The sequence below is a fragment of the Pygoscelis adeliae genome, unplaced genomic scaffold (genome assembly GCF_000699105.1).
Source record: "Pygoscelis adeliae isolate BGI_AS28 unplaced genomic scaffold, ASM69910v1 Scaffold21, whole genome shotgun sequence".
NCBI lineage: Eukaryota > Metazoa > Chordata > Aves > Sphenisciformes > Spheniscidae > Pygoscelis > Pygoscelis adeliae.
In genome coordinates, this window is record NW_008824243.1 from 7,462,237 (window position 1) to 7,490,225 (window position 27,989).

Consider the following 27,989-nt stretch of genomic DNA (forward strand, 5'->3'; position numbering starts at 1 on the left):
GCTTCAGTTCCCGACTTTTAAGATGGAGATAATACTAATTCACAGGGACTTTGCTTGGGTGACAGCATAAAGGATCATAGGCAGCATGGTCCTGGGAGCTGTACAGATGTGTGAAGTCCTGTCTCTGATTCCCTATGAATAGCTTCATGCACAATATACATATAATTATAGTCATATCAAATGATAACACAATTAAGTTCCAGAATTGGAGCTGATTGGCATAACAAAGCTGAGATTTACCGCTTCCTTCACCAGACCAGCGCAGGTTCTAACACAAATCATGCCTCTTAGCCTTCAATTTGATAAACTTTCAGCTATTTTGACATGTAGAGCCAACTGCAGCCTACTCCATCCTGACAAAAAGAGCCTAACAAATGGATTTTCAGTCACCCACTGAACAGAGCTAGATGACAGATCTACATGAAATCCTTTTTGGAGGGAAGGCAGCCTTTTAACTTGATTGATGAAATTATATCTAAATCTGGTAGATTTGGGACTTCAAAGGCATTTTTGCCTACTTAGGGCATCTCAGATGAAGGGAGTATGCTATTTGTACCAAACTCCCATGCTCAAGTGGTTTGCAAATTGACCCCTTTGTAATAGGTTAAAGGTTCCGCGCTAGATAACGGTGGTTCATTTTGATTAATTATGTCAGGGAATTAATGTATGATTACTAACTTTTAGCAGACCCTGCTCTTTCTGACCTCGAGCTGCTTGTTTGTGTGGCTGGTTGTAATTTTCGACCAATGGGTTACGAGAGGTCACTGTGTGGTCAGCATATTTTAAACAAAGAAAAGGGAGGTGGGGAAGCAGGAGCAGAGAAACAGCAATCTCAGATCAGAGTGGATGGACTACAGTTTACTGGCCTGACAGGGGAGATTTGTTAAGTGTTTTAACAGTAGATTTTTATACATTTACCCTTTCCAATAAAATATTCTTCTGAAGAGCTAAGAGAGTGGCCTGGAAAGATGTTGGGAGGATAATTTAACAGTTGAATGTTAAGCCCATAATTGCACTTCATACTGGTTTCAATAGTAGAGAGCCTTGTTAAAAAATAAATTGGGCAGTGTTCTGTTTAGCACTTGGATTGGCTGAGAGCAAGACTGAAAGCTTCTTATTAAGCCAATGCCTGGGAAATGCCGCTTACAAATTTCTTAACCAATCACTGAAGAGTTAGCAAAGGTTGATAAAACAAGGTTTTGTGGGGATTTAGCTCCACTTCATATTTTAAACTCTTGGGTGGGTATGTGAAGCCATCTGAGAGTTTCTAAAGACTAGAAAGGAAATATGTGAGGTCCAATCCTGTAAAAACCTCTGCACACTGAATCAACTGTATTCACTGTGTTCAATATCGTATTCAATAGAATTGCTCATGCTGAAAGTGAAGACTGTGCTTAGGTCTTTACAAGACATTAGCTATACTATGAAAATCATGGTAGGCTACCGTGTAGATGAAGGGACTAGGAACCAGGAGCCTTAAATTCCTCCAGACCTTGCATAAACTTGTGGTCTGATTCTGGTAGTGATCTTGAGACAGAGGGATCTAAACACATACTTTTAAAGCAACTAAAGTAGGACTTAAGTTTTAGAGATGTTACATGATAAGAGCCATTGGAACTGGGGATGCTTATCACTTCTGAAAATCAAGCAATACTTACTGCTGGGCCTAAATATACATAGAATTAAGTAACCAACTGCAAATGTAAAAACCAAATTGCTATTATCTTCCCTGGATCTCACTCATGTTAAAAAATGGGTCTAAAATATCTACCTTGTTTATAGGAGCACTGAGAGGCTTAGTTCATTAATGTTTGCACTGTGCTTTATGGTCCTTAGATGAAAGGCACTACTGATGCTTAAAGAATGATTATTATTATAATACTTATTCTAAGAACAATAGGCACATTTGTTTTATTTTCTACTGAGCCCCTTCAAACACCAGGGTGTCCAATTAAGCTGTAATCAGAATAAGGACTAGGACTTTGCTGAAACTTTTCCAGCTTGCATTGGAAACTCCAATTTTGCTTTACTCTTGGTTTTATCTTTTTGCCTACCCACTGAACATGAGGCTCTCTAGTTGGCTTTAGATCCCCTTAATTTTGTTGTTCCTTGCAAAAATATGCTCTTTCTAAACTATCTTTTGCATTCCAATTGAGAACACTATAACAAAACTTTGTAAAAGGAGAAAGGGGTGCTATCTGGACAAAAATGTGTGGTGTTAGCAGGGTCACGAAGGAACACTTAGCGCTAAAAAGATGTGAAATTCACAGAGTGAGAGGAAGAATTGGAAGGGAGAAGGAGATGGGAAAGATAAGGACAGTGAATATGAAAGGAAGGCTGCATATGGAGCCAGAGATAGAAGGGGTGCCACAGAAACAAGGAAGATAAAGTAAAGAGAAAAAGAAGTATTTAGAATTGTGTGTATATATATACACATACAAACCTGCATACACATCTCTTATGGTTTGCTAAAATTGCCTGGCTCTTCTGAAAAGTCACCTCATACAAAAGGAAGATAAGCAAGAAGATTTAAGACTTGTATTAGTGGCATTGGGAAACACAAATCTCAGACAGGACCGAAGGCTGAGCTCTTACAGTCAGTTGGCACACTGCTGATCATCGCTGATTGCCCTGCAGCTTTTATAGGCCAACCCACAATAAACGTAATTCAAACTAGTGTCTTTTGCCACTTAGTAAAGGAAAGACTTGTGTCAGGCTGACAATTCCTTAGGCCGGTGTCCTGTTCACAGAGGGAGCTATGAACTGACACTTCAGGCAGAAGTAACCTGCAGTGCATCCTGACCCTGCTCCATGAGTGACAAACAGAAATTCAGTTTCCTAGTCCCTGCTTTGACTATTAGACGCAATTGCCTCTTGAGCTCTTCATGTAATGGAAAGTCTCACAGCTGCTGTCAGAGCATGAATGTCACTATTATTTACTTATTTAGTCATTTTACAGTAGTGTTAGGGATCTCAGGCAGGTCATTGTACACGCATTTAATAAATGACAATCCTACCTCAAATGATTTACAATCAAAGCTGTTCATTCACAAAAGTACTTGCACATACATGCTCTTCAGGTAATCACAAAAGCACATGCTAACTTGCTGTCATACATCAGATGAAAACTTCCTTCAATGCTATCTGTCCAGAATTAGGGCCTGAGCTGAAAACGTAACAAGCTGCGGGAAAATAGAGAGTTGTAGGGGAAAGTAAGGATTTCAGGATGTGCTAGCAATGTTATAACCTTTTCAGATGGGTTTTATAAGAAAATGAATTTATGCAATCATGTTGTCTGTCTGTCTATCTACCTCTAATAACTCTTAAACTTGATGGACAATGTCAACCACACTTGGCAGAAGGATAGGGAGTGTTAGGTTAAACATAGGCCTGTGGGCACAAGCACAAAGTCCTCAGTTTATACAGTCCCCAAAGTGCATCTACTGCTTGAGCTTGCATGGCACCCAGGTGGCTGGAATTGCTCCCTATGCAGTAGGAGAGTAAAACAACAGAGGCACAACCATGCTTTTAGCCACATGAGAATCTACACTGCAGAAAGGTTAAAATATCAGGTTTTAGAAGTTCCACTTCTCAGGGAACCTCCGGCTTATTTGTTTTTGAGCATAGGGGGATGAATTTCTGAGTCCTTTGAAGGTGAAGGGAGTTTGGTGTTGCTTCCTTTGGAGCTAGGATTGTACCCTGTTACACAGCCTTTAGGGACAGAAAATAGTTGTTTCTTTTGTTAGTAGGGAAAAACAATGCAAATTAGGAGCAACAGCCTTTGGGGCTGCTAAAGAATGTGTCAGGCATTAGTTACTTTTTACATGTTTGCACATCAGAGACTTGCATTTTCATGCTCGTGTGTGCCCAAGTTTTGGGTGCTTGCACATGTTCTGATGAAAGAACAACTCTGAACAATGCTATTTAATTTAATGATCTTAATAAGCGCATGGGGGGGTGTCTTTACTGTATAGACACAAACAATGCTACATGCTTCAACATGAAACATAATTAGGGTGTGCAGTAAAATAAAGGGGTGAGGGGGAAGGGGACATTTTTTAAAAAATGAGAACAGAGGTGACTTCCAACAAAACTTCAAAACCAGCTTGGCTAACAATGAACATAGCCCCATTCTTTTTAATCATCAACAAAATCTATCACACATGTTCTTTCAAGTAAAGTTTATTAGAAAGAAATTGCTACTAGAGAACCACATGTGAGCTCTGACTTGGCAAGGTCAGGCCAGGGCAATAAACCCTTGAACTTTACAAATATGCAAAGCTGACATAAATAACAAATTAAACCCAGCCAGGTGTAGAGCTGCAGTGAGCTGCTTGCCAGAAAGATTCAAACTCTGGCCAGCGTGACCTCTGTTAGCTTGTGTGGAAAGCGGGGGCTTATCTCCTCTGCTTGTTGTCCATTAGGGTTCATACCTGTGGGCTCAGGTCACCTTCTTCTTCTCATTAGCTTAGAAAAATTATATCACTTCATTAGAAGTGTTTGTTCAGCTTCTGAGTGTCCTCAGGCATTTGGATGTGTTGCTGGGTGAGTGCTGATTTTGTCAGAGCTGGAGAATGCCCTCGGCACAGGCACTGCTTCTGCCTGGATCTATTGAGCCCTCTTTGAGGGATCAGTCCAGGGTCAACCAGCAAGGGAGAGCGTGGAGATGCCTCTGCTGGAGGATTTGGTGAGACAGGACAGGGAAGAGAGGACTGGGGTCTTTGACTGTTGTACAGTGTGACATATGCCCCATATAGCTGAAGTCTGGAAATTAGTAAACATAAATATACCACAAGCTGGCTGGCTGGTCCTGTGAGCCCTCTGAGAGTAACTGCTTGTGTAGCTCACAGAATTACACATCAACCGAGTGCTATTTTGGATTGAGCTCTAAGAGGTGCTTTAGAAAAAGGAGCCAATCCTTGCACCAATTTTAGCCATATCTGTTGCAAATTCTCTGTGTAATCAGGACTTCATTAGAGGTGTAATTCTCACTGCAATCAATCACTGTATCATTCTGAGCCTCACTGCCAGATTTCCAGAGGCATTCAGCTGCAGATACACCATCTCAGTGGGATTTTCAAATGTCTCTTAAGCGCATTAAGCACCTAACTTCCACTGAATGCTCAAGGGGTTTTTAAAATCCCACTATGTGTCTCTCTACATCTTGCCCTTAAACAAGTGCTTAATTTTAAGTGCAGGTAGTTTCATTGATGTGTATAATACTACTTGTGTGGTTAAAGTTAAACATGTGCTTAAATGTGCAGTTAAACCATGGCTGTAACGGGTGGGGGAGGAATTTGATGCAAACATACACTGCTTTAAATATACATGTTTCACTATTGCACCTTAATTTTTGGATACTGGTTTGAGGCAGAAGCAGTAAAAAAGAAATGTCTCTTTAGACTTGAAAATTGAGGAAATTTGCTCTGAGAATCACAAAAAGGGAATAATATGGCACTCTGGGACATGATGTTCTACAGAATCCCTTTACTCGTGTAACCAGACTTTACAATATCTTTGCCATGAGAATTGCTTTGACTTTTTTTTTTCAAATGCAAAGCCAGACCTCTTACAAAAACACTTACCTTGAGAGGCAATACTCTGTAGTGACTATCGAGGTGTCGTCTCATCTTGAGCAACGTGTTTTACCTCTCTGTGCTTCTATTTTCCTTCCTACTGTCTTTACTATTTATATTATAAGAACTCTGGGGCAGGGACAGTCTGTGTTTGCATAGCTCTCTCTGTAATGGTGTTCATTCTCTGCTGGGACCACTCAGTGCTGTCGTTAGTAAAATCTAGTGACTTTCTTGCACAAACTATCAAAAAACTGTAGGACTAAGTGATCGGAAAAAAGCCCTCTTTCTTAGTTACTTCAGGTTTTAGTTTTGTTTCTGAGTCACAGGTTAGGGCTCTTCAACACGTAAGGTTTATATAGACTTGTTAAAGAGATCTGTCCTGATAAATGGGTCGGATGCTTTTTATAGAGTTCTCCACTGGGTCCACTCCATCATAATGAAGCTTCAACACAGGCCTCCACAGAGCTCCAAGAGAGAAATCTGGGAAGGAGAAAGTGAAGGGAGATTGGGTGAGTTTACACTATGTGTTAAGTGGAAGAGCTGCAAAGAGGTTGGGAGACTTGTCATGACATGCAATTAAAGGCTCCTCTGGGAGTGTCTGTATAAACTCTACACATAGCAGAAAGAAAACAGACAGCTGACAGTTGTACTGTGAAATCTTAGAAGAATATACAGTGTTCACTGCTGACACTCAAAGGCAATTTTGCTGAGTTCTGTGAAGTCTGAACACTTTTACTTAGAGTTAGGGACAATTCCTGTCAAAGAAGAGCCTGAATTTCTGTTCTAGCTGTTAGGAGTTAGCTTCCAGGAACCTCTCTTGAACTGAACCTGACACACACTTTGTTTTAGTTATGTTTCCATTTGACGAAGGCCCTTGCTAGTGCTTTTTGCCTTTGCTATTAATTGTGGCTGGAGTGTGACAGGTATCCCATCTGCCTGGGTTCCTAATCAGAGCACATCCTGTGATTCTTGGGTCAGGCTTTTGTTGTGTGTCTTTCAGATTTTCTAGCAGGAGTGTGCGTGCATGTGTGATGCCTCCAGAAGTGTAAATGGGGAGATACAGGGAAAAGACAAGTTCTGCTGGACTTTGAGCACTGGGGATCAAATAAATCTTGTCTGAAAGGAGCCAGTCCTTAAGTACCTTGAGAACTGTGTTGATGGTTGAGGCTGCTGGTTGGGAGAGGAAGGATGAGAGGAAACCTCTGATCTACCAACTCCTTCAGCCCCCTTTTCCTTCATAGTGTTGAGAAGCCTGAATGAGTATCTAAGTTGGTTTGAGGTTGAGTGACTATTTAATATATTTAATTAGAAGGAAATCTCCACAGGTCTGCAGTGGAAGTTATGGTCAAAATAAAAAATAGCTTGCATAGTCAGTGGAGACAGAGGTCCAAGCCTCTATCAATCTTATTCAAAGCAAGAGCTTTAACCTATGTTTCTCTTAGTGACCTGGGTGAGGTCCCCAAGCAACAGGCTCTTGGCTATTTCAGTCAAGGCCCACATTTACTGTAACGTTTCAATGGGTCAGTATTGCAAGGTGACTTCTATCTACTCCATGAAGATCTCCATTGCGTGTCAGGGAGTCTGTTGTTTCTCTTATTTTTGTAGTTACCAGAACAAAAGGGAGGAAGTCACTAGGCCAAAGAAGTAGAGAGAGAAATCATCCTTTCTTTGACGTCTTTTAGCATTCCATGTGCAAGTCCTTAAAAAAAGGAAGCAAGATATAGAGAACCTGAACATTTCACATCGTCAGAGGCATTATCACAAAATATTCTGGCTATTTATTTTTGGGATGGAATGACTTTACACAGATCTCAGAAGTCCTACAGAAGGAACTCAAGTAGATTTTTATTTCTTTCTAGATATAGGGGAATGGAAAATGAGAAGAAAATAACTTGGAATCCACCAGAGAATATAGAGTGCAAATTTAATTTATATGGGATGACTGTGGTGATGGGAAATATAGAAAACTCTAAGTTTTCATGGTTGGACCAGGCTCAGAGCCTAAAGGCATATATCACTGAAAAGTATTAAATATTTAAAAGACGGTTTATTTAGAGTCCTCAAAACTGACAGGATCTTAAATACAAGATCATATGGCAAGAAAGCTCAACATCATTCCTGTCAGGGTGAATTAACTGTGGAGTATAGCCCTGTATAAATAAGCAGCCATGGAAATTCTCAGCTTCATTTAAAGTCCTGAAAAACAAAATCATCTCCACTCAGAAGACAAAAGAATAAGGCCAGGGTAGGAAGAAAGAGGATAGACTCAAGCTCTCTGTGCAATTTTATCAGCACATATTTCTCAGGTAACTCCTCAATTATTTTAGCAGCAGAATACAGAAGAGTTGTGTTTCAAGGGTCCATTGTTTATGGCCCAGTACAACTGCCATTGGTTGAAATGAATGATATTTATAATGCATTTCATGATACAATTTTTCAGTCAAATCTTTCCCTTTTAGGTGTTTCTTTGAGCTTTTGGGGAAGTGCTCCTCCCCAGGGGAGGAAGTTGCTGCTATTATTGTAAGGAGATTCAGCCAGGCTGTACCTGAGAGACTCATTGAGAGTATTCATCTGTACCTTTCTTTTTTAATCCTTCTCACTACCGCATCCCCTCCTGCCTCAAAAAATGACTCCCCTTGCTTAGACTGCTGAAATTTGTGGCAACATGGAAAATAAGTTTGGCCCAGTAGATTATGATGAGTATCAGTGTGTTGGTCATGCTGGTGTAAAGGACACGGGACTCCCCCACAGAAATGGTAGACCGTGGAAAGGAGCCTTGGCCAAAAGCCACAGCGGTGTATGTGCTGTGTTACGGTAATGCGGACCTCCTCTTGCCTTGTTTGTGCATCACAACATGTCTTGGGAGGGTTTTAAGGATCTTCACCACGCCAAAAATTCTCCTTCCTAAGCTATAGCAGAGAGCTGCCAATGTGGTATTTGTACTGCTGTGGAAGCCCTTCTCCAGAAGGTCAGTGGGGGAGTGTAATCAGTTTAGAACTGGATGTTGTAACTTACTTGAATGAAAGATTTTTTCTAAAGGTGACATTAAGATGAAATATTTAAGATAAACCAGAAGATTTGACTGGAAATTCACACTGTCCCTCTGAAACAGTCCATGCTGATTTACTGATCTTCCATTTTCAATTTATGAGCTGAGACCAGAGTATACCACTGGAGGATGAGAATAGAGTAGTCATATTAGAGCCAGCTCATATATCCTACAGACAGACTTTGGAAGAATTAGAAAGTATAATAAAGTGCTTGTCCCTTTAAGACACTGCTTGGCTCCTTGCCAATTTAGATGCTGGAGCATTAGATATTTTAAAAGCCCTTAAAACTGTCTCTTTTCTTTTTTCTTTTTTTTTCTTCCCCCCCACCCCTCGTTGTCTGAGGTTTTCCCCTTTTAACAATGAAGAAACAATGGTAGGAGCATCCTTTGCTTTACAGCTTTCTCCCCCTACAGCTTACTGAGAGATGAGTTCTGTTCCCCATCACATTATTTTAAATATGAGATAACTCTTTTGAAGGCAGAGCATGTATATGGCATGGATAGGAAAGAGAAAATGTATCTTATTTTAAAAAGCAAATTCTTGGTTTTACATAAGAGCAGTAACACTGGGATACACAAAGGCACCCAGGTACTTTTCAAGCATATAAATACTGCCAGGGCACTGCGGTGACCTTTGGTCTCCGACATTTTCAGCTAATGGTCACCGTATGTGGCAAAAAAGCTGACCCTGCAATTGCTGTGGGACCTGACTGGAATTTTGGATGTCCCCTTGGAGGGCAGCCACCTTATCAGTGAGCTCAGTGACCCATGGGTCAAATGCACAAGTACCAATGTGGGCTTTACTGTAGCACCCAGCGTAATGCACTCAACGTGGTTACTGCTCCCAGGGAGAGTCAGAGGGCTTTAAAGATATCACAATCATTCTGGAAGCATTTCTGAAGGGAATTTTGTTCAAAACCAACCCCTCTGCTAAGGGCTTAAATGCCTAACTAAGGATTTTTTTTGAAGATACTGTCCCAGAAACTTTTTTGAAGGGTTCTGTTTTGGCTGAGCTGTGCAATATGGTTTGATGCAAGATAGAAGGAATTTGGGGAAAGAGGAAAGGTGGTCTGGGGCAAGAATAAACAAAAAGAAAAATAATAGGCCATCAACCTGGGGTAATTTTCTGAACAATACAGAGTAGAGAAAGGACCCAGGCATCTTTTTGTGTCATAGCAGACTAATGGAAATTTGTGATTCACTCCGCTATTTGCTGTTCCTTCAGACCTGACTTTTCTTCTGGTTGGGACTCAGGCAGAGATCCCCTCCAGTTTTAGGCAGCAATTTCTTCTCATGCAGTGGGGAGATTAAGCCTGCTGAAAGACCTCTTTAAGGGAGGATTCAATGTTCCTTTCCTCTCTTCCTGGAGATTATAAGATAATGCATCTGGAACAACATTAGCTCATCCAGGTCTGTGGTTTTATTTTTGATAATCAAATCCCAGCAATCTCATTCTCCATCTGCCTGAACATATTTTTGGGTAAGGGGTAGATATCAGCTAGCACACATGGCTGTGGTCAGATATTGTGAGATCTTCTAAACACGAACAGAAAATTTCCGTCTTCTAAGTTATATCTAAACATTCCTTTTTCTCTTGTGCTGTATTTTCTTTCTGCAGCTGAGAGAGTTATGGTAGTTCAGGCCAACAGAACATGTTTATTTCTCCTTTGGTAGTGTTTACTCAGCAGACTCCCAAACTTGAGTTCAGGCTGCATTTATTCTCAAATGAGAATTATTTTGATGGCCTCAGCCTTATTCGATATAGTGCAGTGTCTATTTGTGTCAAGAGCTAGCATTAAGTCATTGTCTGTCTGGATTAAGTGTTAAGGGTACAATGAAGAGTCTGTGGACGTCTTGTTAGGAGACAGCTGGCCAAATGAAAGTAGGCTTCCTTCTGAGTCTCAGCAACATCTGCATTCCTAAACAACAAGAGTATTTCTTACAAAAGCAAGTGGGTTTTCTGTCAAGTTTAGCTTCGAAGTGAGATAATTATAAGAAAAAAGCTGAAACACATCTTAGGAGCTTTTAGGAGCTTATGACACTTTGTTTGGCCTTTTGTAAAAGCTATTAGTCATTTATTCCCTTTCAACAGCAGAGCACTGGGGTGCAACATCTGTGCTCTGCTTCACCATAGAGCTTCCTCAGGATCACTGCAGCAGAGATGGAGTAGGTTTTCTTCCTACTAGCATCAGCCTCCTGTCTTGGGCATCTGACTGTCTCACAAAGTTTTGTATTTTGTCAATGAGGACATCACATTTTTAGTGGCTTATGCAAAAGTAATTTTCTTATGATGTTAATTATATAATGTTAAATCTTTCTAATCTTACAACATCTCTAATTATTAATCATATATCTAATAAACAAATCCATAAAGGACAGTAGTTTCAACTACACTCATATAAATTATGAAGAGACATAAGATTTGTGCTGTCTTTTTGATCAGTCATGATGCTCTGATTTTTAACCTTATCTGAAGCTTTCTGTCAATAGCACATTTTTTATAAAACAGGGCATCTTATTCTAAAATCCCTTTAAGATCAGTCAGTCCTGTAGAAGACATTCTCAGTGCAGCTTTCATGTTGTCCAAACATCCCCAAACATATTTATTCTTAAAAGAGTTCTAAGGGAGCAAGAAATCTTTTTTTTTTCTCCTAATGAGACTAAATTTTGTTAATGTTCAAGAATCGTAATGAAAAAAACAGTGTTTTCTTCAGTAAATCAACTAAATTTCCAAGTTTTATTTTTATCTATATGAAATATTGGTTCTCTCATTTCAGATTTTGCTCAGAATGAAGATTATTTAACAAATTGATCTTCAGAAGTTGCCTGGATTCACTGTGGTGTTAGAAAAATTTCAGCTGCTTCTTTAGTTCAATTTTTTTCCATGTAAGTTACACATATCCATGCGATGATGTTAAGCAGACTGGGGAGGCATCTGAAAAAATTGCCCTGCATTTTAGCCCTCAATTATACAAGGTGATCTTATGAAAACAAGAAGTGAAGTCCTGAAAGGTCTTTGAAAGGCAACAGGAAATAATTCATGTCAGATTGTTCCTTGTTAGTACCAAAGAGAGACTCCTATAAATTGGTTAATACAGAGGGTTGAGGTACATCCTTTACACTTACTGAATAGTTTCTTTGGTTTTCCAAACTAATCAAAACAGGTGAGTTAGGAGCCTAAATGCCAGTGAAAGTCAATGAAGAATAAAACACTTGAGTTACAAAGCATTCGAAAATGCCCTGGTGGTGCAGTGAATCCTGACTATGTAGCAACAACATCAACCAAGCAAATAAAAGGTCTTCCAAGTTATGAAGTCTGTTATCATTCAAAGGATGAACTGAAAGAAATCAGAGTGGCTTCATGACAATTCATCTGATAGTCTGACTGTCTAAATAACTGCTTTATAAACTACAGGAAGATGTGTGTCAGGGCCTTTGCCATCTCACATCTGTAGAAGAATGGAAAGATACCATAGTAAGTTATCATAATAATATTTTTCATTCATAAATATTCTCAGCAAGTCTATAGATGTAGCAAAGTGAAAAATGGAAAGTGCCTGGTCAAACATATCTACCTTTGCAAATACAGACTAGTGGTGAAATTACTTACTCCATTTAAAGGCAACCACCAGTTGAGGTAAGGTTTCTGTCAAGTTAGCTCTTCGCTCGGTGAAAACAGATGGTTGCTGTTTGGGTGGCTGTACCAGTTCAGGTACCTGCACAACCGAGACATTTTGCAAATTGATGCATATTCACGAATAGTAGCATAAATAGTTTAAAATGGAATCTGGAAAGGAAGTGTTTTTCCTTTGCCATTTTCTTCGCCATTTTCTTCTTGCCACAAGTCATCGTACAGTTTATATAGTTTCAGTCAGTTCTAGACTAACATCATCATCCTGCAGCTCAGGTGACTCCCACTCACTCAGGTAGTGACCAGAATAGTGATCTCCAAATATTCCTTGAGAGAAGCATTTGTAAACAGTTGTAGGTTGCCGCGTGATCATAGGCTGCTAGCAAATATTTATGGTTAACAAAGGTATTGACAGGATGCCAGATTGATTCACAAACACTTTTTGGCACAGAAGAAGTTATCCAAATACTCAATGGGTAATATCTGAAGGGAATAATTAAAACTGCTCTGTAGGCAAGCTACATCTGAAACCCACATCTCCTCAACCAAAGTGTCTTTGGAAGTTTTTCCTACACCAGCACAAGCCCTATGTAATTAAAAGAAAAAAAGTGAAAAAAACCTGAAGAATAATTTCAATGATTCAAGCAGGTCAGGTGAATTTGAATTTGTTCAAGATGAGGACTGCACAATATTTCACTAGATGTTCTCAAGTAGGACACAAGACCTCAAAGAATGAATTAATGCAAGGGGACTTGCTCTTTTCCTTTCTCGTATGTAAGGTTACTCCTCCGTCGGCACGGTTCCTGCTCTGCTAGCTCATTCCTGCCTCAGGGGAAGGATATTATTTACTAAATATGTTTTGGGTTTTAAATAGGAGGTTTTGCATTGAAATACATGTCTGAGCCAACCCAGCAGAACTTGTGAGATCTGACAGGAGCAGAGGAGAGGCAGCGGTAGACCAGAATGGCTGCCCTCAAAAAATGGAAGATAAATATTACAACTGAAAGGAAACCTCACTTCCTGCATTTGTGGGCTTGGTTAATATGTAACATGCACATATTATAACTACTTGGTGACAGACTCAAAACCCCCTCCGGCTTTGGGATTCTGTTCACTATTTTTAATCATAATTTAGGTGTGAGGGTTAGGATTAACAGCAGGCAAACATTAACCATGGCTGTTGGACCTCAGTGAGCCTACCAAAATTGGAGAGCGGGTTAGCCAAGAGAATAGTCATTGGGGAAAAATGAAACTCAGATGTATTGAAAGTGTAAAAGAAAATTGCAAGCAGCACAGGGAAGGAAGTTGATTGGACAAAATAAGGAACCTTTGCAGCTCTTTATAGAAAAGGTGAAATTCAGTAAGAAAAAGCAATAGAAAGAAGAATAGGAGAAAAACAGAAAATAATGATATGTCAAAAGGATGCTTATCCTCTATAAAGAGGGGTCCGAACCCATGAAACAGGGAAAGAATTCATATTACCGTCTTTTGGTTTTGGTGACTTGCACTGTGGCAGTGGAATAAAACTCAGGGATAGATGGGAAAGCTACGCTGATGTGGTGTGGATAGGTCCAGAAGATGGCTAAGCAGGGTGAACAGGAGGAATGTAGGAGAGCTGTGTGTTATTTGTTAAAGAAAAGAAGTTATTGCTGCTTTGCCAGGTGGGTTGAGGCAGAAATCTCATACCTCTGAAAGTAATACCAGATCCCAAGGGCTGGCTACATGGAAATCTCCTCTATCCACAACGTTCATTAGGCCATTTGCCTCTATAAAGATCAGACAAATTTATGTTGAGCTAGGTCACATGAGGCCAAAACCTCACCTGCTTCAGGCTTTCAGGACTGTACTTTAATGACAATTTAGGATCTAATGGAAGGCCAGGAAAAGGGTCATTTTATATCTGGAATATACTAGTATCTAACACTGAAATGATGTAATATATCTGAATGCACATTATGTATAAATCAGGACAGCTCTTAGTAGGAGGATCATATGTTCTCCATGCCAATGGAGATTTACACAGATTCCTGGGACTACCTGCCCAGGTTAAGGCAGTGCGACTCTTTTTCTCCCTTCCCAAAAAGCTTGGCCGCAGCGCTATGGTCAAGCTGGCCTTAAAAAAACAACCAACAATAGCAACAATGACAAAAAAAGCCCCAAAGCCAGCAAGTGTGTATCAGGCATTGCTGCCATAAAGCTCGGCACTGGCATTCTTTAGGAGCAGGGGGGAGTTGCTGCGTTCCCCTGGAATGCGGTGAATGGCTTGTAAATTAGAGTCCCTAATGAAACCGCACTGGTGTCCAACTGCAGCAATCATCTGGTTAAAATCAGGCAGTAATTCCACTAATTTTACTGCCCTTCTCCCAGCCCTCAACGCCTCATTTAGGAAAAAATGTTTATGTTCCTCCCAAAACACCTGCATTTTAACTTGGGTCCCCAAAGCAATTATTTTTATTTTATTTTATTTTTAAGACTTTCTGTTGTGAAATGCAGCATCCCTCCCTTTTCTGAACTGAAGCACATGAATGCCCTGGGATTCCCAATCTTCAGACATGTTTAACTAGTACTGTTTTTCTTGCACACTTCACAAGCTTCGCTATCCTATATATTTTCTGCCCACAGCTGCTGTCCAGAAGTGTTTAGGATATATTCCCCCCCCCCCCCCCCCCCTCAGTAAATGATGAAATAAAACTACATAGAGCTGTTTACATTGTGACTAAGGAAGTTAAGGTTGATGGAGGTGATAGTGACTGACACTTATCCAATTTCAGGCTTTCCAAAACGTCTGTGGCTCTTATCATGATTTAGTCTCTACCAGACCTTGTAGACATTAAACAGCAAGAATGAGCAGTATTCTCACTCAGAAAAAGAAACATTATATAGTGGATGCTGGAACACTACCATGATGTGCTGTGAGATCTTACCATCTGCCATTCCATTAGGGTGAGTTATTCATTTTGTCTCCTTGGTTTCATGTTAATTTAAAGCTTTGATAGATTATGACTGAAGATCTCCTTCAAAAGTTGTAAGGAGATATCCCCAGCCCGTGATGATACCTTTCCTTGAAGCACAGGCATCCCAGATGAGGGAATTAGGATTCCCATAAACAGTCAAACATCTTCTTTTCTCTTCAGTCCTCACAATCTTGAAATATTTGGCCTGCCAGCAAATTCTGGGAGAAAATAAATAAATACAGGGTCCCACCCATTCCCTAGCCATCTGCCAATATTTCCATCCATTTTACTGAATTGTTGCAGTCCTTTTAATCAGAGCAAAGCTTCAGCCATGCCAAGGTGTGCTAGTGCTGGGGTATAGATCATCTGCTCAAGGCTCCTCGGTACAATAAAGCTATAGCAGGTAGGCAAAACTGGGATTAGGATCAAACTCCCATCCTGTTTCACCTTGGAGAATAAAGAATCAAGACTATGCAAAGTATTGTAGCTATGCATACAACTGTTTTCTGCAGTTATAACTGAGTGGAATGGGAATTTTCCATACTAAGCAAATTCCAGGGGGACACTAATTTGTTGAAGCTAAAAATTAAGCTTTCTCTAGCTAGTAAGGAAAATGCTGGCCATGGTGATTTGTGAAGAAGATCAGGGCAGAGACAAGTTGTAGCTTGAAGCATTCAACTCAAGTGTGGGGCACCATCTCGCAGTTCCCGCTTTCTTGCCTTCACACCAGTAGAGCATGCTCTTGCTGTTAGTAAACCTGGAGTCATACATGCCTAAAGAAGAAGGGAGGTGGTTTGTTTTGGTTGCTCGGTCATTTGGAAAACAGCAAAATCTTTTATGTCCTCCCAGTAGGAGAAGATATATAGAAATTTAGATATTTAGAAATCTTTGCCCCCCCCCACCAGAAAACTGTTTTCTTCCTTGTGCTGCTGCTTTGTAGATAATCTAGTTATTCTGGACACATGGCAAAATATTTAAGTGGGAAGACAGTGTGCTGAGTGCAGCTAGGGACTGATGGAGACCCAGGGATCCAGTATCCTACAAGTACGTAGAGAAGCTCTGCCACCCCTTGGGAAGGGGCCTTGCCCTTTTCTTGCTGAGCTGAAGGGTAAGAGCAGAAGCTGGTCATATCCACCGAGGGCTGAAGCCCACGATGAGATGAGGGAAGCAGAGCAAACCCGACTCCTTGCCACACCTGGTCACAAGAGGAGATTAAGGAAAAAGAAAAAGGCCTATTGACAGCACCCAGAAACACTGTGGGGGGGAGGCAGTAGCTGAGGCAAACTAGCAAAAAACAGGCCCATGCTTAATCTCAAACTTCAAAGAAGAAAATTCCTCAGAGCTAATAGGTCCCAAATCAAAATATGGTCAGGTATGGAACATGTGGTCACCACAGCATCCTGGAGGCTGCGAGAGGTGAAGGCTTACAAAAGCAACTGGGCTTCTTCCTCTTTTTTAAAAATATTTTTTGCTTGCCTGCTTTCTTTTAGCCTTTGTTTTGGCTTCACTGCCTCTGAACTCCCTTGGACTTGATGGTGCAGTCCTACAACTGAGCAGAATATACAAATGTAATCCCAATAATAAACGGGAATGAAGGAAATATCATATTGAGCACTGTATCACATTCAGTTTTAATTAAAATTATCACAAGCAGATTTATGTTCGGTATAACTTTTCCTGCTGTTTCCAGGTTGTATTTATCTTCTAATTTGATTGCTTTTCAGTGATGTTTATGAAAGCTGCCTCCCAACCAGAGATAATACTGCATTTTAACACTTTAGCTGAGTTTGTACTTTCAATGAGCTTTCTGCTTTTTGAATTTTTACTCGATTTTACATCTTTCTGAGAGCTGGCAGAAGCAATGTGTAGCTTGATGGTTTAAAACGCGCAATCGTCGGAAGGTAGGGAAGCAGCCTTTCTTCAGCTGACTCTTATTATGAACTCACTGCTGGGACTGAGACTCCCAATCAGCAAATAGCATCCCATTAAGGTCAAAGAGCCTGTTGAAGAGTGTGGCGTCTGTATGAGAAAAAGAAAAGGTAGGGGAGCTTCCTGTCTAAGGTGTTAAAGAAAACCTATTTGAAGGTCTAATCTTTGAATTTCTTTGGGGAATATCATTCTTCTTCTTTTAATTTGAATGAACTCAAGGATTCAAACTCCTGGTATTTCTTCCGATGTTTAGCTAAAATATACCAGAAGTGATAACGGTTCCCTTTTACCTCTGAGATTTGTAGTTGATTGAGTCATTAATAATCTCCTAATTTCTATGTTTTCCTTTCTTTCCATCTTCAGGGATCTCTGGAAGCTAAATAAGAAAAAAGGTATTTTACTGGGAGTTTTTTTGCAGTTTGACAGGTGAGAAGTAGAGAAAGAAGCCACTTTTCATAAGGAAACAGCACAACTAAAATTAAAAGTAGGACTTGGCTCTTAACAACTCTAAATTACTAGACAATTTGAAACCCACATTTCACTGCTTGACTTCTTGCTTGGAGAAGTCAAACCAGAACCCCAAACACATCCATTCTCAAACCTTGGGAGATTTCACATCCTGATCTGAGCTTTGCAACATGCTCCCATTTCTGATTAATGCATACCAATCCTACTCTGTTATAAAGTCAAATCAATGCCAAATGTGGTGGTGATTTTTTGATAGGGAATAAGCAACATCCACCAATATATTTAACACAGGTCAGTAGACAGCCTACAGTCATGACAGTCTTGAACTAGTGACCTAGAAATGAAAGACTCCTTAATCCCTTTACCAAATCCTAAACCACTCAATTCCTGCCCCACCTCAGCAACCAAGGTCTTTTATAGACGTGCTGGAGGGTAATATATAAGCCAGCAGAGTGTAAATTAAAGAGGAAAAAAAGGTTCTACTTGCAATAACATCGTAATTGTGGAATTTGAGAAAATAAGGGACTCAGGAGAGGTCTTCAGTCAGCTTGTCTCAAATTCAGCGCAAATTTATTCTGAGAATATTTTGGCACCTGCAAACAGCCCAAAACTTTTCTAAGCATCATAGCAGGGGAAAAGTGATGCAAGTGAAAGACTGCAGATAGACTCAGAAAAAGGTCTTGATTGTTCATCTGACCTGTTGGCTTCCTCTGTTGCTACATGAGTTTACTTTTATGACTGTCTAACTCCACCAATTACCACAATGACATTACGAAGTCACACTGGCATACAACTGGAGTGTTTAATCAGATCCCTTATTTCAGCTCTTCAGGGATGAAACTCACGACTTGGAAAAGAGCAGCAGCCACAGCCCATTCATCTCTTAAATCCTATGTTGTTTAATCTGGTACCTTCATCTTTGTCCTGGGATTGCCATGTGAAAAGGTACTCTTCTGCGTTTTCTTAGCCCTTCTCATAGGTCCTGACAAGATGTGCCGTGAGGAAAGTATTCATTTCGGAAGCTGTTTCCTATAACATAACAGAACCTTAAAAAAGGAGTGGGTTTGAATTCTAATTGAATTCCAAGCTACACAGCACAGAGCAACAACAGCAAACTCTGTGCCTGTACAGTTGGAATTTTGCTGCCAAATGTGGTTAAACAGTTTTTCACTTTTCCCCAAAACATGAACATTGTCTAAGTAGAAAAGTATTTCCATTTGTAGAAGGGACTTTTTTTCATTTTGTACATCTGCAGGCATAAAAGGACCATAATAGACCACAAATTAGATCCGGGAACTGAAACAAGCTCAGCTTGTAACTGAGACCACAGGTCTGTAAAAAAACCTATAGCATCATTTTTGGGTGAGCTCTTTTTTTTCTTGTTTGTTTGTGTTTTTTTTTCTTTTATGGCAAAGCAAATGAAAACTCATTTTATATTCAAATATGACACCATCTGTTCCCTGAGTTAGAAAAACTGGGTGAACTGATCCAATATACATTGTGCTAGAAGGAGGGGAACAAATGCAGAAAATATCTCTTTCTTTCATCTCTCTCCTGTTTTGTGTCCCACTGTTCCATGACTTGACCACAAAGGACTTGCAGATGGCACATGAGTGTTTTTTTTCTCTGTTTGATCTGATCCCTCCATTCTTCTGGGCTAGAATTTTCCCTTTGCCAGTGTGATCTGCTGCCTGTCTCCTCTTCCCCCCGACATAGCTTCTCCTAATGCTCTTCCCCCTGAGGTGATGGAGACCAGATCATGTAAGACCTTTTACCAGAGTCCTGTGGCATACTTAGTCTTAGAGCAGTGATGCTGCTGGGCATGAAGAAGAGGTGGTTTGTCGTAGGTGACACTTGCCTCACTGCTATTTGTGTTCAACTCTTCCGCTTTTTCTCCTGTCATTCCACGTAGCGGAGGAGGCTACCTTGCAGAAATGGCTTTGACCAACACAGTGGCTAGGTGCTGTGCTGAGGACTGCATCCATAGGAGCTGAAAGTCCCAGTCATGGCTTCTGGATCAGTCCTGTGAAAGTCCCTTTTATTTTTGACCACAGCAATTTGGAACCAGGAACAAGATAAAACAGATCCCTTACAACCATCTGAAGCACTGGACAGTCATCAGGCAGTAACTAAATGAAAGGAGGAAGGGGACGACTAAAAACCCACCATGTATGTAACTCTCTGGGGATGTGAAAAATACCCTTATATAATGTTTAAGCTCATCAGGTGAAACAGCATGACAAAAATATTCTGCAACAACTGCTACTCCCACCTCCCCTCTTAAAAAAAGAAAGAAAAAGAAGAGTCCCTAAGCTAGCCTGAGCCTGACAATAGCTGGTTGTGAGGCATATGTTAAACAGTTTTCAGCTAACATGGGCAAAGGAAATCAGCTATGAAACTGTATTAAGGAAATATGAGACTACTGTAATCTGCATAAAAATAAATTTGGGTATATTCCCAACACACAATCGCACTGTGGAATTGCAGGAAGTGGGCTAATGGGAGGGAAGCCTGTCCAGGATTATTTTTTTGTAAAAATAAAGCTACTTTCATATTCTTCTTATATTGCCGTCCTGTGTTTGGAGTTGAGTGAATAGTTTGTATTAAATAATTTCCTCCGTGAAATGAACCTTATATTATTATTGCTCAAGGACTGTTGATAACGTGCTGGGGTTTCCTGCACTTACTATTTGTTTCTAATTGTTCAACAGCTTGAAATCAAATATGCGTATTCCTCGAAGGATCGATCTGGGTTTGGGTCAAGTGTGTGATATTTTTGCAACGTTGGAGCTGTGACAATTATATTGACAGGCTCCTTCACTTTTCCCCTTTTCCATGCCCCCTTCAGGGGGGACGTGTTGGCGGGGACCCCAGAAGTAGAGCAAATCCAAGAATAATCACTGCTGGGGTGGGCTGTGGAGAAGGCAATGCAAAGAGAAAAGGCTGTGTGAACTTTCTCTTGTGCTCACTGGAGCAGGGGACACGGCGTAGCTCCTATGAGCAGGGACCATCACCCAAGGGGACCTTTTGTCCCTCTCCAGCTTTGTCTCCTGGCTGGAAGGCAGCAGGCTGCTACAACTGGCCACAACACAGGCTTCCCAGTTTGCAGGAAACAGGTTTGTTTTTTGTTATCCTTTTGGCTTTACTCCCAATTGAACAGCAACCAACATTTTTTAAAACTTGGAGCGAGGCAAGGCCTCTTGTGTTTCCGCCCGGGAAATCCTTAGGGCTAATGGGGCACACATGCCGGGTGCCACTGCAGCCTGCTGCCGGCCAGACCCTGGCAGCATGTGCTGCCACACAGCCACAGGACATCGTGGGGACCCCCTGGGCACTGGGGATCTTTGCCTGGGCCACTCCTTGCTCCAGCCCTGTGGTTCAGAAATCCCAGATGACTGGCCAAAACATCATTATTTTTGCTCCGACAAAATTCCCATTAGGAAAAAGGGAGCTCAAGATGTTCAATAGCTTGGCGGCACATCAGGTGCTCAATAAAATGGGTATTTTGCTAGGTTTGCTGCTAAAACCAAGGATGTTTGAGTGGTTCCAGAGTGCTCCTTTGGGTGCACCTGTGGTCCCATGCACCAAGGACCCAGGCAGGGCTCCCATGGTATCCCACCTTGCAGGGGCAGAAAATTCATCTAATCAAAGATATTCCCAGTGTGGCTGTGCAAAAGCAGGCACGAACCCAGTGCTGTCCCTGTCACACTTCTGTGAGCAGTTACTTCACAGAGGGAAATAACCATTTCAGCAAGAAATGTGTCTAATGCTTTTACTCTGTGAGTCACTGAGGCTGCCAGCTGGGTGTTTGCTGAAGGAAGGCAGCAACAAAATACAGAGCAGGACAAGGAAGGACAAAACTTACTTGGCTAAAAGCAAATCTGAACTTTTCATGTTGTAAATTTGGAGGAAGGAATGCAGTCCCCTCCTTCCTTCCCCACCACTCGCGCACACAAAACAACCTGAAGCTTGTAGTTAAGAAAATAAACTGCAGAGAAAGCCCCCGAAGGGCCTTGGCAGCAAACTGTTCTCACTAAATTGGGAATCTGCACACTCATAGTCTGAAATAAATTAAGATGCTGGGGGTGGGAGGAGGAAGAAAGGAAGGGAGGGGGAGAAGACGGGAAAATCAACAGCTCTGGGGTGAAACACAGGTTGATGCTGCCTCATCATTTTTAAACCTAAAATAAAACAAGCAAATTTTCTTTAACTGCAGGTCAAAATAAAAGGGGAAAAAAAAATATCTTCCCTCATCTGTTCACGGTAATTACTAACAGAACACAGCCCCTGCCAGCTGCAGGGTTCATGGATAAATGGAGGGACACATTATTCTCTCTCTCTGGGATCAAAAACCCAAACTTTGTATCTCAATTTGCCTGTGGTATGTCTTTCATATACTCTTGCAAAGTCATTTCACTCAGCTGTTCAGTCGGGACTTTTTCATCAGACAAAAATTGTGATGTTTGCAGGCTTTCAAGTTTATTTTAAGTTTGCTTCTGAATGAGAAACATGACTCCTGAAATTTCCCAAACTTCTATTATGTCATTATAGCGTATTTATTATTGGATCTGCCCACTTTCCTTGTTAGCAGCCAGTCACAGCAGAGCAAGTTCGTACTCTAACCTACATACACTGGCTGCTGTGGATGTAACGGGGTGTAGAAGTCCTCTGGAGGTATGACTCCAAACCATGTGAATATTTGAAAGGGACAAGATTAGCACATATTCACCAGAATATGTCAACTGTGATACCAATGCAAAGTAGTTATTGATTTTTCTCGATAAGTCACTTGTAATGTCCTGTGGTATGGCAGTCTCTGATTCATGTGCTGTTATAGAAGTGATGAAGATAGACCTTGCTGAGCATAGTGAAGCCAGATGAAGAAGAAGGGGATGATAGCCTATTGCCATCAGCTGATTTTTAAGGCAGCTTAAGGTCCTAGGCCAAGCACACTCAAACAGAACAGCCTTGAGTTTCTCTATGTTGTCATGAGAAGTGAACTTGTAACAAAAATAGTAATTGGGGGAAATAAAGTTAGCTTAAAAGTCCTTGTGATTAAACAAGCTGATTGCACTGAAGAATCCGCACCATCATACTGCTGAACATCTCCAAAGATCAAACAGTCCTTCCATCACAGACAGTAACGAGCAATTAAGAGTCACAAGCTGTGTGTATATGTCTGTGTGTTTGCATGCACTGTTTCAGGCAATACAATGATGGGGTCGGTATTCATGTTTGTGGTGTTAAAAGATCAGCTCTTTTCTTTGCAGATTGTTTAGCAAGACCTAGAAGTCATGTGATTTCATCATGATTTGGTGGTCACAGGTAAAACTGATGATTTGCAGTATTTGTTGAACCTCTCTGGCATGTGAGCATGGAGACCATTACCTTTTCTGCTGTAGAAATAGCAGAGAGTGATTAATGAGAATTATGAGAATTTTTGAGAAAGCTATTACATAATTTTTCAGAGCATGAGAAGGGAGGCATAAACACAGGAACAGAAATCAGGAGATCTAACTATTATCTGTCTCATACTTGCTATGTGGCCTTGGTCAGGGCCCGGTGTATCGGTTTCCTAGCCATAAAACAGACGGAGTTATCTTCTTTCACTACATTTCAGGGCACTGGAAGGTTTAATTCATGCCTCCTTGCAAAATGCTTTGAGATCCTGGGGCTGAAACGTAAAGTCTTCTTTTTATGATTCAGGGTTTTATTCATTTTAATGTAGGTATTTTTTTTGTGACAGATACTAAAGACACGGCACCGTGGCTGGAAAGTTAACCCGCTCTCCACGGCGCTCTGTCCCAGGAAGTCAGCCTGGTGGACTGCAGCGTTTCATTGATGCATTTTAATGTATACCTTTTATACCTTTGCCACTCTAGAGTGGAAAACTGACATTATCTGGGCTGATCTCCTGCTTTCTCACTGGCTGATTACACAACAGAAGAGGCTAGGCCTGGGGCAGACCTATTTTCTACACCTATTATGCTGTTGCACAGTTGAAGTTCAGTTGTTAGCTGCTTTTAAAAACGACAAATGTGCTCTAATTTTAGAGCATCATAGCAATCATTGTTTTTATTTCAGTAGAGAGGAAAAGTGGAAGAAAAAAACAACTTGGGACTTAATAAACACCTTAGCCTGCAGCCTTCGACTTTATTCATGAGGTTTTTTATCTTCTCTTCCACTCTCCATGCTCTCACTGCATCTTCTTTACTGCACAGTCTTAAATTACCATTGCAAAGGTTATATGTTTATTTACAAAGAGCTGGCTATGAATGGTGATCCTAAAGGCGAGGAGGGTGTCTCATGGCAATAAACATCTCTTGCTCTCTTAAACACCAGGGCCAAATGAATAAGGTGATGTTTAGTGCCTCAGACATATTATGGTTTATGGCTTCATTAACTACCTGACCTGTATTGTGTGCAAATTTCATCAAAGTGAGATGCATATTTATTCCCTGAGGTGGGCTGGCTGATAATGTTCTTATTCTTAAAGGAACAGTGCAAGTAATTACTTATAATTAGTGTTGTGAAAATAAGGGAATTTTGTGAGGCAAGGTAATTTCACATACCTGAAATTTCACTTAACAGAAAAAAGGCAGTGCAATGAATATTTATACTTGGGTGAAATTGAAAATACATGAATATGGCTTCTCTTGACTCTTTGCAGCATATGGGATAGTTTTAGCCATTTAAGGAATTAAAAAAACCCACACCCTCTTGGCCAGATTCTTGTCTGGTGCAACATAGTTCCCTTCACCAGAGCTGAATCAGGTCTTTTAGACCACCTGAATGTGAGACATAAAGTGTTCAAATTTCTCACCCCATCCCATGCCCTCTCCTTTGCTTTTTGATCCATATAGTCTTAGTTAATCTTAGGATCTGTGTTTGATTTCCCAACAGGGTGCTGGGGATATTAGTATCCTTGTGGGTTTTTTTATTATAATTGTACACACAGACCCTCACCAAACTGGGGTTACACTGGAAACTTGAATTTTAGTCCACTGTCTGACTGTAGACCAGCTTTCCTGGAGCACAAAGCATGTCTTGGGCTGGTTTCATACAGAGATGCTGTGACGAGGGTTCCACTGTTGTAAGAGGGTTTATTACTCATGAAACAACTGCAACCAATGCAAAGGCATTTCTGTGGCTCAGAAGTGAGTTCACTGCCTTCTTTGCAAATGCCTTCCCGTTTGAAAGATACCCCATGGCCACAGCAGTGTTTGTTGTAGGGTTCATAAAAACACAGCTCTATATTCACCTGCCTTTACCATCATGGAAGTGTTTCTTATAGCCTTGAAGGATGCTTCTGCTGTTTGCAATGATCATGTTTGAATTTACTGGTAGGGCAAAGGTAGCTTAAATGTATGTGGCCCTTCCACTCCAGGGTCAGTCAAAACAGCATGTACTGTCTGTCCCATAACATGACCACAGCTCTTCAGCCCTTAAATTTCCATCAGGGCTGAGCCTACTCCTTTAGTTGTTCCAAGAGCTTACATTTCTAATTCTATCAGACCAGGAAAAAAGATGCTAGTAACAACTATGTTCACATGCTTAAAGGATGAATTAGTAGCTGACTGTAGGAGATAGCACTAAGAAGTCCTGCAGAAAGGACTTTTTGAGAGTTGCATTTAAAGTTTAACCATAAGTATATGATGTATTTTGCCATGTGCACTAACTTAACCAGAGGATGTCATGGAGTTAATTCTGAGCAATTGGATGTCTGTGGTCTAACCACTGGCAATAGCTGCAACGCATGATGAATGGCCTATGGTCAAAGTACATATCCTGAACACGGAGAAGCACAGTTTAAGCTGTTGTTCCTCCATGGTAATGTTGTTCTGTGGCACAAGGAAGTTTTCTTACTCTGTGAATGTTTGCTTTCCAGCTACTATAAAAAGAAAACTTTAGCAATTAACTGGGTAAAAAAAAAAGAAAAAAAATGAAGGAAGGCAAAAAGAAAGTGATCTTTCTAAAGTGCTGTGAAATCTCCCAGATGGCAAGTTGAGCTTCAGCCTAGGACTGGATGCTGATCCCTGAAATTCATGAGGCTCTCTCATCACGAAGCAGCTCAGCCACCTTTCAGACCGAGGAGACCCACCTCTCCTGCTACAGGGTCAGAACTAGCTTTTTAGCAAAGCCAGGAGAGAAATTCCCGTGGACATTCACTGCAAGTGAGCTGGGGCTCCAGTGGCTGTGTTTTCTAGATGCCTGGGATGCTTCATATTTGACATTCCTTGACAGTTTTCCAGGGGTCAAGCACAGGGTGTGCTTGGCCTCATGTATCCCTGTGGTCTCTTGGTAGTTTCTTCCCGGGAATAAGCTCTGGACCTCACGTAGGAGCTTTTTGACTTGGTCATTAGCTTTGAGCACTATTTGCTTACTATGGTTCTGGTAGCAATGGCCAGACTGTCTCCATCCCTTGTAGGAGTCTAAATATGATTGTTAGGCAATAAGCATGTCATAGGGAAAAACAAAATGAAAAAGAGAGGCCTGCACATGGAAATTTTCCTTGGATATCTTGGAACCAAAAGCAACTGCAAGCAACCTTGCTTCAGTATCTATCTGTCTTCAGCCACTACTGCTTCACAACTCCTTCTTTTCTGGGCAAAGGACTTCAACAGATGATAACTGTCTCCTTGACAATAGTCCTGGTCCTGGAAGACAAAAAACCTACCCCAATACATGGAACCAGCTTTTTTCCAACTTTATGATGTCTTTTTGGGAAACTTTCTGTATTTTTGCTTCTGTTACCTTAACTCTATCTGTGTTTAGTTTTTTGTGCAATTGGCTCAAATTCATGCCGTTGAATAAAAAAACCCCAAACAACTAACTAGGCCAGCTTCAGGATCTATAATAGTTACAGAAATAATTCAGAACTCTCCCTATCCTTTACAGTTGGAATTAATCTTTTTTCCATTTTATTAAAAAATGAAAAGAAATACAACAACAAAGGCAGAGCCATACAGAGGACAAAATGGCTCCTGCTTTAGTTAGAAAGTGATAGTATTTTCTCACAGTTAACATATCCAAAACAGGGAAAAACTTGCTATTTTTTTTGTTGGAATCAGGATCAAAACCTATCTAAATTATGAAGCTAAGGGAAGATTTTTTTCAAGGTCACAGAACAGATTTTTAAAAAAGTCAGTGTGCTCTGTATTATTGTTGCTTCTCCCTGTATAGGTGAACAGGGGCACCAGTATGCTAGATACTACATAGCCCCAAATACTTACACTTTTAGCTTTCACACATATATACAAGGCAAAGGCAAACAGAGGAAAAAAAAACCAAACAAACAAACAAAAAAAGAAGGACAAACAACGAAGGAAGAAAAGAGAAGAGTGATATGCCTAAGTAAAAAGATAAAGTTTTACAAGGGCAAGGACAAAATTAGATAGACAGTGTAGAAAGTCAATGAAAGAAAAAATGTGTGACCATCAAAAATGTAATGTCAGCACTGACCTGGCCAAGTAAGTAGGGAACAACAGCTTGTGAGTGTTTGAGAAGTCCTAAACCTGTTAAGCTTCTTGCTTGAAAACTGCAATTCCTTACTTTCTAGTTATTGAACCTTTCACCTGTTAGGCTTCTGCCCTCAACCTTGACCCCTGCTATTTGTGTAGCATGGTAGTAACCGAGGTTAGAAATCTGAAAAAGGGTAAGTGAACGTAGATGGGAGAAAACTCCAGAAGTCTGCAAAAATTTGGAAACTTGAAATACATGCAGCTTTTATTTTTCCATAAGTGTTTTTTAATCTGTAGAAAAAAAAAATGTTTGTAGTTCCTTAGCAGCTTTGTTCAATCTGATTTAACAGTTTGTCAGTTAATAAATGTGGGCTAGGCATGAGATTTGTGCAAAATAAATAAATCAGATCTTGGGGACTGTGTTGCAAAAAGTAACTACTCAAACAAAAAAGCAGGAACAAAGTTTGAAAACATATTATGGTAAGAAATTATACTGATGGGAGGATTCTGATTTCCAAAGACTGATTTGTGTTGTGGGGAGAATCCACAGGATGTGGATCTCAGCTGGTTTAAATCATCACGTGTAGAGGATCTGTTGTGCTCTGTCCACTGACTTGGGGATAATTCTCAAAGTTTTGGCTTACACCACCTTTGTCTGATGGAGCAGATCTGTAGAATCAGTGAGTGTTCACAAATTACGTTTTCCCCACAATTTAGCGTCATGCTGCCTTGTGTCATGCTACAAGGAGTAATCTAGGATAAATGTACCAGTTCTTCAATGAGTTCCCTACAAGTTCATACGTATGCAGAGATGTGCATATACCAGCAAAAGTACTTAGAAGTACTTCTGAACCTAAATAATGTAACTGCAGTGGAGGCGATTGGAGGTTTGTCAACAAACCCTCTTCCGCACTGCTCTTT